The following is a 17,841-nucleotide window of genomic DNA, read 5'->3' as shown; positions in this document are numbered from 1 at the left end:
TTCTAAATAGAAATATATAATATGTGTATGAATATGTGTATATGTATTGAATATACATATATTATGTTGTTCTCAGAGCTAAAAGAGAATTCTTGTCCTTCTGAACTACAAATCTCATCTTGAGAGACAATTTTCATATCTATTATACTGCTAGCAGAAGAATTTTGTTACTCTTTATCAATGCACAATCATATGCTTGTATATTTTATTGGATTTTGAAGCTATTTTTTTCCAGGAAATGTTTGCTTTCTTCATTTAGTTTCCTTTTTAACAGTTATATCTGTGCTCATTTTGTATAGTAGAGATTTGTATGGGGAGTTAGGTACAAAAAATCCACAGTTCTGCTCATATGAAACCCCATTATAAATGCCAACATAGTAAATATAAAATTTGTCTAAAAAGTCATTCCCTGGGCAAGATGGCTACTGAAACCCCTTCCAATTCTCACATTTTGTGAGTCTGTGATAATGTGAGACCTTGTACTTGGGAGTTTTGAGTCTCATGTTCAGTTTGATTTCAGATTTACTAATCCTCAATAAAAACATCAAATATAGAAACAAAATTAAAAAATTAAGTCCTATAGGAACCTATAAATTCCATGCTATCTAGTTTGCTTAAAAATACAGCCACAAGTATGTAAGCTGCAATTGCATCTTATTTGCTTCTGTGTCCCTTTCCAATCTTTCTTTTGTTTATTTAGAAGATATAGTTGGCCTTATTATGTTTTTATATAGTTTTAGTTGGGATGTGTTATTGCTCTCACTCTACAATTTTCTGTAATTCTGAGCATTTTCCTTGGTAGTCTTCATATTTGTCATTTAATATGATGCAGTAATATTATGCTATGTTGATATTATAATATTTATTGGGAAAGGAAATGGGGAATTGGAAAAATGGGGAATAATGGATGATTTGTATGGGGTATGGAGGAGTTAAGGGGAGAGAGGGTATATTGCTTGGTGAGGCAAGGGAGGGAGATGCCCCCTGCTGAGAGGAAACAGCAGAGGTCCAATAAGGACTGTTTGTCCTGGAATGACTGAACTGAAGTTCAGCTCCCTCTATGACCAGAAAAGATAGTCCACTTATCTGACTGCGAATTCAAATAATATAAAGTTTAATAGCTAGTTGGGATTGGAGTTTTTTCTCAGCTTCAGACCTGAGGCCAGGCCCCAGAGGCTGGTGGAGGGTTTGTCCCACTCACGTCTACTGTATATCAGTCCTGTTTTGCCTAATTCAGAATCTTAGCAGTACATAGAGAGCAAACAAGAACAGGTCTAATCTTCAGAGGTGATTGGGCCTGAATCTTTGGGCTGAACCAAGAAGAGGCGGCACCCCACACCAGACTGGGCTGAACAAGCTCCTATCTCCTCCAACACCAGGAAGCAAGACCCAAAACACGGCAGGAAGGAAGTGCTAGTCACAAGACCCAATTACCACTCCCAATTGGAAGGAAGTGCTAGTCACAAGACCCAACTGCCACTCCCAGTTACCCCTTCTCCCACTAACTGTCAGTCTTGTTTCCTTTCCACAATATACCACAATTTATTTTGCGATTATCCAGTTTTCAGACAGATAGGTGGTTTTTAGTTGTTTTGTTGTTATAAATAAAGCTCCTATGTTTCTGTATAAAAAATAAAAATAAAAAGTTATTCCCTTCTTTATCAGTCATCTCAGTGTGACAATTCATTCATCAGAATCTTCATAATGTACCAAAACTATTTGTAGAATAGAAAGCCAACAATAAACTAATGGATTTTGCAAATCAGAATATATGTTGGACTAGCTTTCTTGACTCCTGTTATTGTCTCCTAATTTCCCATCTATCTTGAAAGGGAAAAAATGCCTGTGATAATCTCAATTTACATACTTCTAATAGAAATACTAATAAATTACAAAGTGCTAACAATTTCTAACCAATGAGATAATTGACCTAAATTGTCACTGGAGATATCAGGGTATTGTGTATTATTTTAAGAATCAATGTTCATGGAACCAAAATGTCAGAGAACATACACAGACACACTTGAGCCCTACCAAAGTACCCAGAAAAGAATTATGATATGAGGTCTCAAAATTAATTGTGGAGCAGCATAATACACAAGAAAAATGGGGTGAAATATTTTTTCAGCCCAAACAACTTAGAAGTCCAGTACAAAATATCTAGTGCATCAGAGTGGAAGTGGAGCATAAAGTAATATGCCAAAGCAAGCTCTAATGAAACAATTTAGGGGCAGCTAGCTCAGGAGCAAAGTTTTCTGGAGTTCTCAGCCACAGACAGTAAAAGGGAGTCAGACAACTTCTCAGAAGGAGATTACAAGGCTCCATTTACTGATTCTGAGGGCATGACTCTTGTTACATTGCTAATGTGCAGGTGCTATCCTGGGCTGGGGTCTCTGGGTAAGAAGGATTATTAGCACACATCAGTGCTTGTAGTCACAAGGGAGCAGGAGACCCTACTAATAGTTCTAGGGAGAAAAATATGCTTCTGGTTACTTACAGAACAGAGCACAGGCCACTGGGAGAGTAGTAAACACATTTTTCTTTACATCATATAACCTTGGAAGAGCTGAAAGCACATAGATCTCCAGAATTATTTTTGATGGCAACTACACAAAGAACCTGAATATTGGAATAGTACTCCTCTCTCCTACAGAGCCCATTAAGAGTTTGTTTTGTTTTGTTCTAGTTTAGTTTGGTTAAAAGACCAGAAAAAGGTTGGAAAATAAGCAAACAACAAAAAAGAAACTCAACATAGAAAGTTATTTTGTTGACAGGGAAAATCAAATACAAACTCAAAAGAAAACAACAAAGTCAATATAGTCTCCAAGAAAAATATGAATTGGTCTCAAGCACAAAAATATTAACAGAGGAGGTCAAAATATTTTAAATGTTAAATAAGAGAGGTAGAAGAAAAATTGGGAAAAGAAATGAGAGTCAAACAGGAAATTTTCAAAAAAAGAGTCAATAGTTTGGCAAAGTAGGCACAAATAATAGACTAAATTAATATCTTAAAAAACCAGAATAGACCAATTGATAAAAGAGGTAAAAAAATTCCTTTGAGAAGAAGGACTTTTTGAAAAGCAGAATTGCCCAATGGAGAAAGATATGCAAAAATGTACTAAAGAAAATAATTTCTTAAAATGAAAAACTGATCATATGGAAAAAGAGTTACAAAAATTCAATGATGAAAAGAACTCTTTATAGAGTAGAATTAGCTCAATGGAAAAGGATGTATAAGCTCACTCGAGAAAATTATACTTAAAAATTAGAATTGGGCAAGTGGAAGTTAATGTCTCCATGAGACATCAATAAACAATCAAACAAAATCAAAAGAATGAAAAAAAAAATAGAAGAAAATGTGAACTATCTGATGGGGAATAAACAACTGACCTGGAAAATAAATCCAAGAGAGATATTCTAAGAATTATTGGATTACCTGAAAGCTATGATCAAAAAAAGGATCTTAGACATCATCCATTAAGAAATTATTAAGGAAAACTGCCTTAATGGTCTAAAACCAGAGGAAAATAACAATTGAAAGTATCCACTGATTGCCTTCTGAAAGAGATCCCAAAGCCAAATACCCAAACACCCAGCTCATGGAGAAAAAAATACAAACAGTCAAAAAGACAATTCAAATATCATCAGGTTACAGTCAGGATAACAAAAGACTTAGCAGTATCTACATTAAATGGGTAGAGCCATGGAAGAGCCATGGAGGAGCTTTTACAGTGTAGGGGAACATAGGGGAGATGGGGAGAGGAGCATGTGAACCTTATACTCATTAGAATTGATTCAATGAAGAAAGAACAAATACAGCTGAGTAAAGGAATCCATCTTACTCTAAAGCAGGGGTCCCCAAACTTTTTACACAGGGGGCCAGTTCACTGTCTCTCAGACCATTGTAGGGACAGAAGATTAAAACCTAACACTGACCCTAACCCTAACTCTAACCAGGCAGCAGTATACACAGTGCATAATCCCCTTCCTCAGATCCCCACTCACCATGCCTTCCATTGTACAGCCACATAATTCTTTGCGAGGCACCTCATTCTAAGGCGCCAAGCAAAGGATTATGTCACCAGAAGTAGTACTGCACGTGAGCAACACCATGCTTTGTGGCACTGCCAAATACAATGCTCCTCTCATTGACCACCAATGAAAGAGGTGCCCCTTCCGGCAGTGTGGTGGGGGCCAGAAACATGGCCTCAGGGGACCACATCTGGTCCCGGGTTGTAGTTTGGGGACCCCTGCTCTAGAGGAAAGTAGGAAGGAAAGGGAATAAGAGAAGGGGATGAGGCTGATAGATTTAAATACTGGTTTCCCTCTGAGTGAAATACAACAAAGTTCTATTTTTGAAATCTGGGCTATATCAGATTCAACCAATTTTTTTCAGTATTATTAGTAATTGACTTAGTAGAACTATCCAGAAAATATGTACTGTTATGTTGGGAATATGTACAGACAAACCAGTAACAAATTTCTTTTGGATTATTTGGACAATTACATCATTAATTCTTTTAATATCTTAAAATCAAAAGATCCATACCTTGGCCAAGTGAATACTCATTTTGACCATGCTTTTCAGAAATAAATCATTTCCTTTCTTGATATCCATTGTTCTACCTGGGTGCTTGGAAGTTCCCATGAGATTAAAGTTGTATAAGGGGCATTCTTTAGACATGTTTTTGAGAATTTGGGGGACAGTGACTATATTCCCCATTGTGTAAGCTTAACTAAAAAAAAATCTAACTCCAGGGCTTTCCACAACACTGTCCTGCTTAACTTATAATTTTCTTCAGTTTAAAAATAAATCTCTGAACTTTTGACCTGAATCCACTGTCTGTCCTCTGAATTAAAAAACAAACAAACAAACAAACAAAAACCTCCCAACCTTCCCCCTCTCACTGTCTAGCAAACTTGCAAGATGGGCTGCTGCTTCTGCTGCCTTCTGTTGGGATATGTGTAGGGAAATCTAGAGCTTCAAAAGCCATGTCTCAAATTGCCCCCACCCCAACATCTGCCCATTTGGTCTCAGGAATATTCTTAAAGCAATGGTTTCTAAATTCAATCCTTTCTTCTCTCAAAAATCACAAGAATAGGGGTGCCTGCTTCTCTAGAAAAGCCTTCCCTACAGTCTCCCCTTCAAAAAAACAAGAGATTTTATTTTACCAACCCTTTGTTCTTCCCTGGGCTGCCACAGATGGTCTCCAGTAATCCAACAAACTGCCTTTATGAACTCAGAGAGAAAGTAAAGGAGTGAAAGAGAGGGTTCTAGGTGGCTTTTGTGGGTTCCACAATGCTAAGATTAAAAATGGGGATGGCCAGATGCTAAAATAATGGCACCTTGGCTCTTTCCTATCCCCGCCTCAAGATGATGGTCAGAAACTAAATATAATATTTATTATATATATTTATATATATGTGATATATAAATATAATAAAGCAGAAAGTAATAAACAACATTCATAATGGTGCAAAAATTTTTACAGGTCTCTCTAATAAAGGTCTCCTTTCCCAGATACATAGAGAAATGCATCGAATGTATTCAAATACAAGCCATTCCCCTACTGATGAATGCTCAAAGGATGTGATCAGGCAGTTCTCAGACAAAATAATGAAAACCCTTATAGACATGTAAAAAATACTCCATGTCATTATTAATCTGAGAAATTAAAATTAAAATAACTCTGAGGTACCACCCCATACCTATCAGATTGGCTATTATGACAGAAAAGGAAAATGACAAAATTTGGAGGGGATGTGGGAAAAATGTGATACTAATGCACCATTGGAGGAGTTGTGAACTAATTCAACCATTATGGTGAGCAATTTGGACCTATGCCCAAAGGGCTATAAAATAGTATATACCCTTTTTTCCAGTGATAGCACTACTTGGCTTGTCTCCTGAAGAGATTATAAAAATGGAGGGAGGGAAGGACCTACATGTACAAAAATATTTAAAGCAGCTCTTTTTGGGGGGGGGCAAAAAATTGGAAATTGAGGAGATACCCATCAATTGAAGATGGGCTATTATAGTATGTGATTGTAATGGAAGACTATGGTGCTGTAAGACATAACAAGCAGGAGGAGCTCAGAAAAAATGTGGAAAGATTTAAATGAATTGAAGCAGAATGAAATCAGCAGAAACAGAAGAACACTGTACATAATGACAGGAATATTGTATAATGAACAACTGTGAACAACTTAGATATTCTCAGCAATACAATGATCAAAACTATCCCAAAGGACTCATGGTAAAAAATGTCATCTGCTTCCAGAGAAAGAACTGATAGAGTCTGAATCAAGATCAAAGAAAACTTTTTTCATTTAAATTTTTTTTATTTCAGTTTTGTTCCCCCAAAAAACAAATATGGAAAATATTTTACATGATTGCATATGTAAAATCCATATGAGATTGCTTACCTTCTCAGCAGGGTTGGTGGAGAGAGGGAAAGAATTTATGACTCAAAATTAATGTTGGGAACTTTTTACATGTAATTGGGGAAAATTAAATTAAAATTTAAAAAAGAATCAATGTTCACTTAGTATTCCTGACATTTGCCACAATTATACATTTCAGGAATCTTTTTCTTCTCCTTGCATTTTACCTTATGACAATTTGTAATGTTAATATAGAAATTTATCACAAATAGAACTGTAGACCATTCCTTTGTTCAAATTTGAACTTAATTCTTCCCTCCTCACAGTTTCTTAACATCTAAAAATGTTCATCCTCTTCCACTTGTTACTAATAAACTTGTTTAGGAATATAGATGAGACAAAAACTCTGAAAGAAAATTATTTACTCTAGTTATAGATTATACTGGAGTCATTTTCTTAGGATTACAGGAGGCAATTTCCCATCAAGTTAGATATAAAAGATGAAAAGGCTTGTTATTTTCATATTGGTTTTTTTATTGATGGAGAAAGATTACAAAATCTGTTAAGTGTGGGGGGCAAACAGAAACACAATTATAACTCCATATAGATATTTTGTTACCACTTTCTTTCTGTGTTAAATTTTTCTGGGCTACAGCTATTACTTTAGAAAATTAGAAGTTGATATTGTGCTACCTATAGGGTATGTTTTAGAAAAGAATGAAAGCCCTTAATATTGGCAGCTATGTTATTTCTGTATTGCACTGATAGGAAACTCATTAGCCAATTATGAGCGTGTCTTTATACTCTTCTACATCATCACTCTCATGAGAGCTCCCTATGTTATCAAAAGGAATTGCTTGCTAAAAAAATACATATTTGGTATAAATGTAAATTAAAAGGGGTAAATTTTCTCTGCACCAAATAAATTGTGCTTTAGTGAGAGTTTCCAGCAATGGCTTGTTACCCTGAAACATAAAACAATATTTAACAGTGCTTTTGCATAGTTAAAGAGTGAAATAAACTTTTCATGACCTGGCAACCTTGGCCCTACATGCTCCATGCCATTAGTATTCTGAGCTCTGGATTTCTTGGTCAGTAGTAAATGTATTAAAAATGTTGAAAAGAAAAGAAAAATGTTTTCAACTGCCTTCTAACAATGTTTCTCTCATCTTGCCACTGCCACTTCACACAAGAGGGGCCTACACCACTTAGATCCTATTATGAACACACAGACAAGTAAACAAACTTGAGAATATCCTATTGCTTGCCTTAATCGGAGGTGCACATCCCATTCACTGACATTCTGCCTTACTCTCCTTATTCTTCCCAGCCTCAGCAGCTGTCATCCAGAGAAAAGTCCAGAAACCCCCTTCAAGTGCTTCTGACAGGGCAGGTATTCAATCTAGCTGAAGTAGTAAGGCATTTGATGGAAGGGCCAGAGGTAGCATACCCCAGGTAAATCCAATCTTGTCATGAAGAAAAGTTTCCTGTAAGAGGAAGTATTTGAGTTCAGTGTTAGGGGAAGTTAGGGATGAGGAGAGAGTTTTGGGCATGGAAGAAGTGGGGTATGTCACCCGTGTAAAGACAAAAGTGAGAGCTGGAACATTGTTAGGAATAGCAAGGAAGATATGTGAAATCCTGAAAGACAGAGATGAAGCAAGGTCATATTTGATGCTATCACAGTGGATAAAGCAGAGAACTTGGAGTCACTAACAGCTGAGTTCTAAGTTTACCTCAGTTACTTACTAGTTATATGCTTCTGAGTATATCACTTACCCTTCCTATCCTTATTTCTGTGCCTTGTTATTATTAACAGTGGACAGGACTGCTGGGACAAATATGGAGAATGGAGAGGAAAAGGAGATGGAGATTGTATTTCCCTTCTGTTTGAAATGGAAAATACATTAGGAAACCCTAAAGGGGCAGGAACTATGCCTAGAACACCCATTCTGTCTATATGGTTGACACTGTCCAGTTAGAAGAAGAGGAAGGAGATAATTGGGGCTGAGGAATAATAATAATAATAATAATGACAATAATGATAGATATGCACTAAGCCAGAAGAAAAGGGAACTAGAAATAAACTGTGATCAGTTCTGATCCCCTAGAAACTATTAGGGCCCAAGGTTGGTAAAAAGTAAACTTACTAATTTGGTAGTATTGCTTTGGGGATCATCCTTAGAGTTGAATGCAACATTAGAGGGGAATGACAAGGTAATGTAATAGGAGGGAAATAACTAAACCTCCTAATGATCTCAAGAGGAACAAAATTCAAATTTTAAACTAGAGCAAAAATAGATAAAATAACAAGTAAGATAGTAAAATAAGGAAGGAATGTGAACACTAAGATATCTAAAAGGTTACATATGTCTCTAAATAAATATTGCAAGATAATTAATAACTCTGTGGATTCCCAAGAGTGTGAAACCATAGCAGTATATTCTAGTATGGTTCAAAAAGAAATCAGAATCTTGAGAATGTTAGAAGAGAGAAAATTGCAGAATATATGGCTTGCACAGCATAAAAATTAGCATAATAAAAAACTTGAATTCATTGTATGTCACTACAAAATAATAAAATAGAGAACAACAGAATGAAAAAAATAAATACCGTGATCTATAGTATGGGAGTAAAGAAGTAAAAATGAATAATGTTAAAAGAATATATGATTTCTACACAAGCCAAATACTTTGATTTAGAAGACAGAATGCATAGTTTAAAAAGAAAAGAAAGAAAAACCTACTTCAACTCTGTTGTAGGGTGGGGCAGCCTACAGGGGATGGGTTCTTGGAGGTGGGATGCTGTTGGCTAAATGATGGATGGGACACAGCTTTTGCATTCAATTCGCAGCACAGGTTTCACAGGATAAACTGCTCTGCCTTGGCTGAGGCCTGGCTTTATTTTATACCCTCATGATCACACATCATATATGTTTCCATGGAACCTAACAACAGACAGGAAGCCTAGGGAGATAGTCCATGAAACATTGTTGCTAAGGGCATGATCAGTGGGTAGAATCAACATGACCCAGCTATAGGTTAGGGAATTCAGAACACAGATTTGCCAGCAGTTTTTATGCCTAGATGAGAGGGTCCTATCTAAGTGGTATATAAGAATCCTTAGGTTTAATTTTGTAAGTTGGATCTCCTGGTAATATTTTTTGGGGACAAAGTGGGACATCTATATTAACCCAGCAAGCATGTTGTTCTCATTTATTCTTTCCTGGGACTAAGTAAGAATAATACTCATAGCAATTCCAATAAAAAGAGGCAGAGTCAAGATGGCAGCTTAGAAGCAGCAAAAGTTCAGACCTCTGAGAACACTTCCTTACCGATCACAAACTGAATGCTCCTAGGGGACTGAACTTCAAACTTAACAACAGGACAGAGGTGGGGAACCCTCCTTCTGGACTCAAATCAAAAGGTATGCCCCCCCACCAAAAAGCTGGAATCCTAGAACACTCGGGTCTAAGGGGAAGGCAGAAGGAAGGTCCCAGGACCCCTCCCCCCCAACCCAGAGCTCTGAGCACCCAGCAGCAGTGAGAACCTCAGGGCCCGTAAAGGTACTATTCTGAAGGGTGCACTTTGAAAGCAACCTGGGGCAGGTTTGGGGCATCCAACATAGAGGGCAGGGAAGCATCCGAAGAGAGACAGGGGTAGCCTGCAGCCCCATGGCTGGGTCCTTCCATCGGAGTCTCACAGGAGATTTTTGCCTTGGGACACATCCAGACCAACCCAGTTGAACATAATCCCATAAGGAGTCCTTAGAGCTCAAGGAGGCCAGGAATCCTCCCCCCCCCCCCAGAGTGCAGGGCCTCCCAAAAGAACAGGAACCTTGGGGTGGACAAAGGCACAGGGGTACCTTGCAGATAGTGCCGACCCAGGCTCAGAGCATAGAAGTAAGGCAGTGGAGTAGCTGCTGGAGAGAACTGAGAGCAGTAACACCCGAAATGCTGGCAGACAGGGGAGGACAGACCCTGGGCTTCCCCAGGAAGACAGGTCAGCTGCGGAGAATGGACAATTTGCCTGGAATTAAAGCCTCAATTGAGGTGCTAGAAAGGGAAACATATCAAGGGAGGGGAATAGAGGGACTGATTTAAAGTAAATCACTGGCTTAAAAGGTTATAGTTAAAGAAGAAAGATCAGAATTAGGGAAGGATATCAAAATGCCAGGGAATCCACAAGTGACAATCATAACTTTGAACATGAATGGGATGAACTCACCGATAAAACATAGACAAATAGCATATTGGATTAGAACCCCAAACCCTACCATTTGTTGTCTTCAAGAAACACATATGAGGTGGGTTGACACTCACAAGGTTAGAATTAAAGGATGGAGTAAGACCTTTTGGACCTCAACTGACAGAAAGAAGGCAGGAGTTGCAATCATGATATCTGACAAAGCCAAAGCAAAAATAGACCTGATTAAAAGGGATAGGGAAGGTAAATATATTCTGTTAAAAGGGAGTATAGACAATGAGGAAATATCACTAATCAAAATGTATAAACCAAATAGTATAGTACCCAAATTTCTAATGGAGAAACTAGGAGAATTGAAGGAGGAAATAGACAGTAAAACCATATTAGTGGGAGATCTGAACCAACCTCTATCAAATTTAGATAAATCAAGTCAAAAAATAAATAAGAAAGAGGTAAAAGAAGTGAATGAAATCTCAGAAAAAAATAGAATTAATAGACATATTGAGATAAATAAACAGAGAAAAAAGGATACACCTTCTTCTCAGCACCACATGGCACATTCACAAAGATTGACCATACACTAGGTCACAGAAACATGGCATACAAATGCAGAAAAGCAGAAATAATAAATGTAGCCTTTTCAGATAATAAGGCAATAAAAATAATGATCAGTAAGGTTACATGGAGAACCAAATAAAAAATTAATTGGAAATTAAATAATATGATACTCCAAAATTGGTTAGTTAGAGAACAAATCATAGAAACAATTAATAATTTCATTGAGGAAAATGACAATGGTGAGACATCCTTTCAAACCTTATGGGATGCAGCCAAGGCAGTACTTAGAGGAAAATTCATATCCCTGAGTGCATATATTAGCAAATTAGGGAGGACAGAGATCAAGGAATTGGAAATGCAAATAAAAAAAAAACTTGAAAGGGAACAAATTAAAACCTCCCAGAAGAAAGCCAAACTAGAGATCCTAAAAACTAAGGGAGAAATTAATAAAATCGAAAGTGATAGAACTATTGAACTAATAAATAAGACTAGAAGCTGGTACTTTGAGAAAACAAACAAAATAGGCAAAGTACTGGTCAATCTAATTAGAAAAAGGAAAGAAGAAAAGCAAATTAACAGCATCAAAGATGAAAAGGGGGAACTCACCTCCAATGAAGAGGAGATTAAGGCAATCATTAAAAACTACTTTGCCCAATTATACGGCAATAAATATACCAACCTAGGTGATATGGATGAATATTTACAAAAATATAAATTGCCTAGGCTAACAGAAGAAGAAATAGAATTCTTAAATAATCCCATATGAGAAAAAGAAATCCAACAGGTCGTCAATGAACTCCCTAAGAAAAAATCACCAGGGCCAGATGGATTCACAAGTGAATTATCAAACATTCAAAGAACAGCTAATTCCAATACTATACAAACTATTCGACATAATAAGTAAAGAGGGAGTTCTACTAAATTCCTTTTATGACACAAACAAGGTACTGATTCCAAAGCCAGGCAGGTCAGAAACAGAGAAAGAAAACTACAGACCAATCTCCTTAATGAATATAGATGCAAAAATCCTAAATAGGATACTAGCAGAAAGACTACAGCAAGTGATCAGAAGGGTCATTCACCATGATCAAGTAGGATTCATACCAGGAATACAGGGCTGGTTCAATATTAGGAAAACCATCCACATAACTGACTATATCAATAAGCAAACCAACAAAAATCACATGATTATTTCAATAGATGCAGAAAAAGCTTTTGATAAAATACAATACCCGTTCCTATTAAAAATACTAGAAAGTATAGGAATAGGAGGGTCTTTCCTAAAAAAAAAAATAAACAGTATATAGCTAAAACCATCAGCTAACATCATCTGCAATGGGGATAAACTAGACACATTCCCAATAAGATCAGGAGTGAAACAAGAATGCCCATTATCACCTCTGCTATTTGACATTGTACTAGAAACACTAGCAGTGGCAATTAGAGAAGAAAAAGAAATTGAAGACATCAAAATAGGCAAGGAGGAGACCAAGTTATCGCTCTTTGCAGATGACATGATGGTCTACTTAAAGAATCCTAGAGATTCAACCAAAAAGCTAATCGAAATAATCAACAACTTTAGCAAAGTTGCAGGATACAAAATAAACCCGCATAAGTCATCAGCATTCCTAAATATTTCCAGCACATCTCAGCAGCAAGAATTAGAAAGAGAAATACCATTCAAAATCACCTTAGACAAAATAAAATACTTAGGAATCTATCTGCCGAGACAAACACAGGAACTATATGAACACAACTACAAAACACTCTCCACACAATTAAAACTAGACTTGAGCAATTGGAAAAACATTAACTGCTCATGGGTAGGATGAGCCAATATAATAAAAATGAATGTCCTACCCAAACTGATCTATCTATTTAGTGCCATACCCATTGAACTTCCAAAATTTTTTTTACTGAATTAGAAAAAAACATACCAAAATTCATTTGGAAGGACAAAGGATCAAGGATATCCAGGGAAATAAGGGAAAAAAATTACAAAGGAAGGGGGCCTTGCAGTCCCAGATCTCAAACTATACTATAAAGCAGTGGTCATCAAAACAATTTGGTACTGGCTAAGAGACAGAAAGGAGGATCAGTGGAATAGACTTGGGGTAAGTGACCACAGCAAGACAGTGTATGACAAACCCAAAGGCCCCAGCTTTTGGAACAAAAATCCACTATTTGACAAAAACTGCTGGGAAAACTGGAAGACAGTGTGGGAGAGACTAGGTTTGGATCAATACCTCACACCCTACATCAAGATAAACTTGGAATGGGTGAATGACCTGAACATAAAGAAGGAAATATAAGTAAATTAGGTGAACACAGAATAGTATACATGTCAGACCTTAGTGAAGGGAAAAACTTTAAAACCAAGCAAGACATAGAAAGAGTCACAAAATGTAAAATAAATAATTTTGATCAATTCAAATTAAAAGGTTTTTGTACAAACAAAATCAATATTACCAAAATGAGAAGGGAAACAACAAATTGGGAAACAATCTTCATATCAAAAACCTCTGACAAAGGTGTAATAACTCAAATTTATAAAGAGCTAAAGCAATTGTACAAAAAATCAAGCCATTCTCCAATTGATAAATGGTCAAGGGGCATGAATAGGCAGTTTTCAACCAAAGAAATCAATACCATTAATATGCACAAGAAAAAGTGTTCAAAATCTCTTATAATCAGAGATGCAAATCAAAACAACTCTGAGATTTCACCTCACACCCAGCAGACTGGCTAACATGACAGTGAAGGAAAGTAATGAATGCTGGAGGGGATGTGGCAAAGTTGGGACATTAATTCATTGCTGGTGGAGTTGTGAAATTATCTAACCATTCTGGAGGGCAATTTGGAACTATGCCCAAAGGGCGATAAAAGAGTGTCTGCCCTTTGATCCAGCCATAGCATTGCTGGTTTTGTACCCCAAAGAGACAATAAGTAAAAAGACTTGAACAAGAATATTCATAGCTGCGCTCTTTGTGGTGGCCAAAAATTGGAAAATGAGGGGATGCCCTTCAATTGGGGAATGGCTGAACAAACTATGGTATATGTTGGTGATGGAATACTATTGTACTAAAAGGAACAATAAAGTGGGGGAATTCCATGGAGGCTGGAATGACCTCCAGGAAGTGATGCAGAATGAAAGGAACAGAGCCAGGAAAATATTGTACACATAGACTGATACACTGTGGTACAATCGAATGTAATGGACTTATCCAATAGTCTTCAAACCCTACCCACAAGCAGAGGACAAATGATGGGAGTAAAAACACAGAGGAAGGACAACAGCTTGACTACAGGGGTGGAGGCGATATGAAGGAGGAGGGACTCTGAATGAACACCCTACTATGGAAACCAATAGCATGGAAATGGACTCGAGTTGAGGAAGCATGTGATACCCAGAGGAATTGTGCATCACCAATGAGAGGGATTAGGGGAGGGGGGAGGAAAAAAAAAGGTGATCTTTGTTTCTAATGAATAATGTCGAAAAATGACCAAATAAAATAAACGCTTTAAGTCTCAAAAAAAAAATAAGGGAATGTTAATAAGGAAAGTCACTTGGGGGGTACATTGGATGTTTCCATCCTTCCTGGGGTCTGCTTTGCAGTCCCCAGTTTCCACGTGGACCATGACAAATAACGTGGTCTTTGATGGCTCCCGGCACAACTCTATAATGCAAGAAACTTGGGATATGCCAACCCCATCTAAATCCTGATTAAGCTCCATAAAACCTGAGAGCACACCATTTCTTACTTTTGCTTGGAGGAAGGCAAGCTTTCAGATACTCCCCAGGTCAGAGCAACAGTGTTTGCCATAAGGCCAGGAAGCTAAGAGCTGTGCCCAGGCCTTGATGGCCAACCTCGAATTTTTAAATGATTTTCCTCCATCATTGAACCTCCCCTAATTCACTGATACAAAACTTAGACTGATTCCCTGATCTTTACCATACTCTTATTCCTTGTTATTTCTCTCCTGTCAGTGATATAGAACCCTGACTTCTAAAGAATAACCTTCCCTCCTTAAGTCCTGTGGTTTGATTTTTCATCTTCTATGTTAACCCTTCCCGCTATGTCCTACTCCAGATCTGCATATTCTACTGTGCCCTCTACAAACTTCTGCTTTATAATTAATAATCTTCCTTTTGTTTTAAACATTTTCCTCTCTTACTCATTCAATTTTCCGATATCCACTGAAACTTGGCTCTCTCTAGATGATACTGAATCACTGACCACACTTTCCAATACTGTTTGCACTTCCTTTATACTACCTCCTAATGCTTGTCCCAGTGAGAGATTTGGAATAATTCACTGACACTTTCAGACTCTCTATCTACTTCCACCACTTAGTAATCTTTCTAATTTGAGGGTCATTCTATTCAAATTTGTCATCCAATCAATATCATTATTTTCCACTGATTCCCCCCCCCCCCAGGACATTCTCTTTCTTTCTTATATAGTTTAGTATCTGAATCACAGTTTCCCTTTACAGTCTAATTCATGACAGTTCTTCAATCTATTCAAATGTCTTCTAATTTCTTAATCCTATTGATATAGTATTGATCATACCTTGCTAAATCCCAACTCTTGAATTCTTCCTATCATCTACTCCCACTTTTTGTATACTGCTGAATGGAGCTAAAATAAATCATAAAGCCATGATGACTGGATCTACTACATTTTATATTAACTACTCTTCATTAGGTCCTAAATATAGCAAGTAATGTTTCTCTATTCTCATACCTCCTAAAGTATCTTTTCCTTCTACTCTTAATTGAAGATATCCTTTAATACTTTAAAAATAATAGAATGTATTCCCTTTATAGTTCCCTTCTCTCCTCTTCTCATGTAATATCCTTCTGATATTGTTCTCTTCTATCTGCTTTTCCCCTTTCTTATCTTTTCCTACAAAATTTCCTGCCAGGGCACCATCAAGCCACAATGTTTTGACATGGTCACTCGTGGAAACCAGAAGGTCACAAAGTGGCTCCTAGGAAGGTTGGAAACACCCACTGAAACCCCCCTGAGTGACTTTCCATATTAACATCCCCTTATTATTGGAATTGCTATGATTATTTGCCAGGAAAAATAGATGAGAGTAACATGCTTGCGGGGTTAATACAGATGTCCCACTCTTACACCCCAACCCCCAGAATATCACCAAGAGATTTTACTCACAAAATTAAACCTAAGGATTCTTATGTACCCACTTAGATAGAATACTCTTTTCTAGGCATAAAAATTCTGTGAAATCTGTGCTCAGAATTCCCCAACCTAAATCTGGGTCATGTTGATTCTACCATCTGACCCTGCACTTAGCAACAATGTTTTGTTGACTATCTCCTTAGGCTTCACATCTGTTGTTAGGATCTATGGAAACATGTATGTTGAAAATGAAACTCTGTGCCAAGAAGATATGTGACCATGAGGGTATAAAATAAAGTCAAGCCTCAGCCAAGGCAAACTTGTGTAGTGGATTGAATATGAAAACTGTGTCCCATTCATCATTTTGCCTGAGTTGCCACACCTAACCAGAAGCAATCCTCAGCTTTGAGGCCAACTCTCAAAAATTTCCCCCTTATAATTCCTACTCTCTAACCTTCCAAGTCCCTCATATATTCCCAAAAGTTCAAGTTTCTCCCTTCTTTAAAAACCATTATATCCTAAAATTCCTGCCAACTATCATCTTAAATTTTTTTCCTTCTCAGTTGAATTGTTTGCAAAAGGTGTCTAGATATTAGACCTTTAGTTCTTTTCTCTTCACTTCTTCTTCACTTCTAAATTCTCTGCAATTTGGCCTCTCACATGATTCACTGAATTACCAATGGACTTTTAAAAAATATTATATATGTTTATATTGATTTTGCATTATGTAAATTTCACTCTGAATCTCTCTCCCATCCTTCTCCTAGAGAGACACTCCATAAAGCAAGGAATTATTTTTTTATTTTTTTAAGAGGGATATGGAGTAAAAAACAACCCAGCAAAATGTATTAACACATCGAAAAGATTTGATAATATATGCAATATTCCAAATTCATGGAGTCAACACCTCTGCAAAGAAAAAATGACATTAATTAATTGCTTTGTGATGGTTGTTCAAATTTGAAATTCTCTACATTACTATCTTACTCTGCTCACTTCACTTTACATCAGATTATTTAAGTCTTTCCATATTTCTTTGTATATTTTCATGATTTCTTATGGAAGATTTGTTTAGCCATTCTTCACTTTGTAGTTTTTGATTACCACAATAAACAGTGCTGAAACATTTTACCATATATGGTCTTTTTATTATTAATGACTTCCTTGGTGTATATTTCCAACAAAGAAATTTCTGGATCAAAAGATATAGACATTTTGACTAATTCATTTTCATGACTTCATATTCCTTTCTAGAATGTTTGTTTTAATGGAAAACTTCATCAACAATGACCTTTTTTCCAGTCCTACCTATAGTGATTATTTCTAATGTTTAATTATCTATACTTATTTGCCCAGTTTGAAGTGGAATCCTCCAATTGTTTTGATTGGCATTTTTCTTATTATTAGTGATTTGGTATATTCTTTGTGTAATAGATGAGTTAAATAAGGGCTCAAAACTATAAATAGATAACAAAATAGCAGGTTTATTAAATATAAGGGAGAAGGGAAAGGGAATCAGAGAGTAACTAACTTTTACCCCAAAACAG

General features: G+C 36.7%; 1 pseudogene; it reads right to left on the bottom strand.

Moving 5' to 3' along the window:
• LOC107650965 (transcription factor A, mitochondrial-like) overlaps positions 1–4,618 on the bottom strand; it is a 31,853-nt pseudogene extending 27,235 nt beyond the window's left edge.
• Positions 4,619–17,841: the final 13,223 nt, after the last annotated feature.

The sequence above is a fragment of the Monodelphis domestica genome, chromosome 1 (assembly GCF_027887165.1).
Source record: "Monodelphis domestica isolate mMonDom1 chromosome 1, mMonDom1.pri, whole genome shotgun sequence".
Lineage (NCBI taxonomy): Eukaryota > Metazoa > Chordata > Mammalia > Didelphimorphia > Didelphidae > Monodelphis > Monodelphis domestica.
Note: the sequence above shows the minus strand (reverse complement) of the source record. Positions and strands in the feature narration are given on the sequence as shown.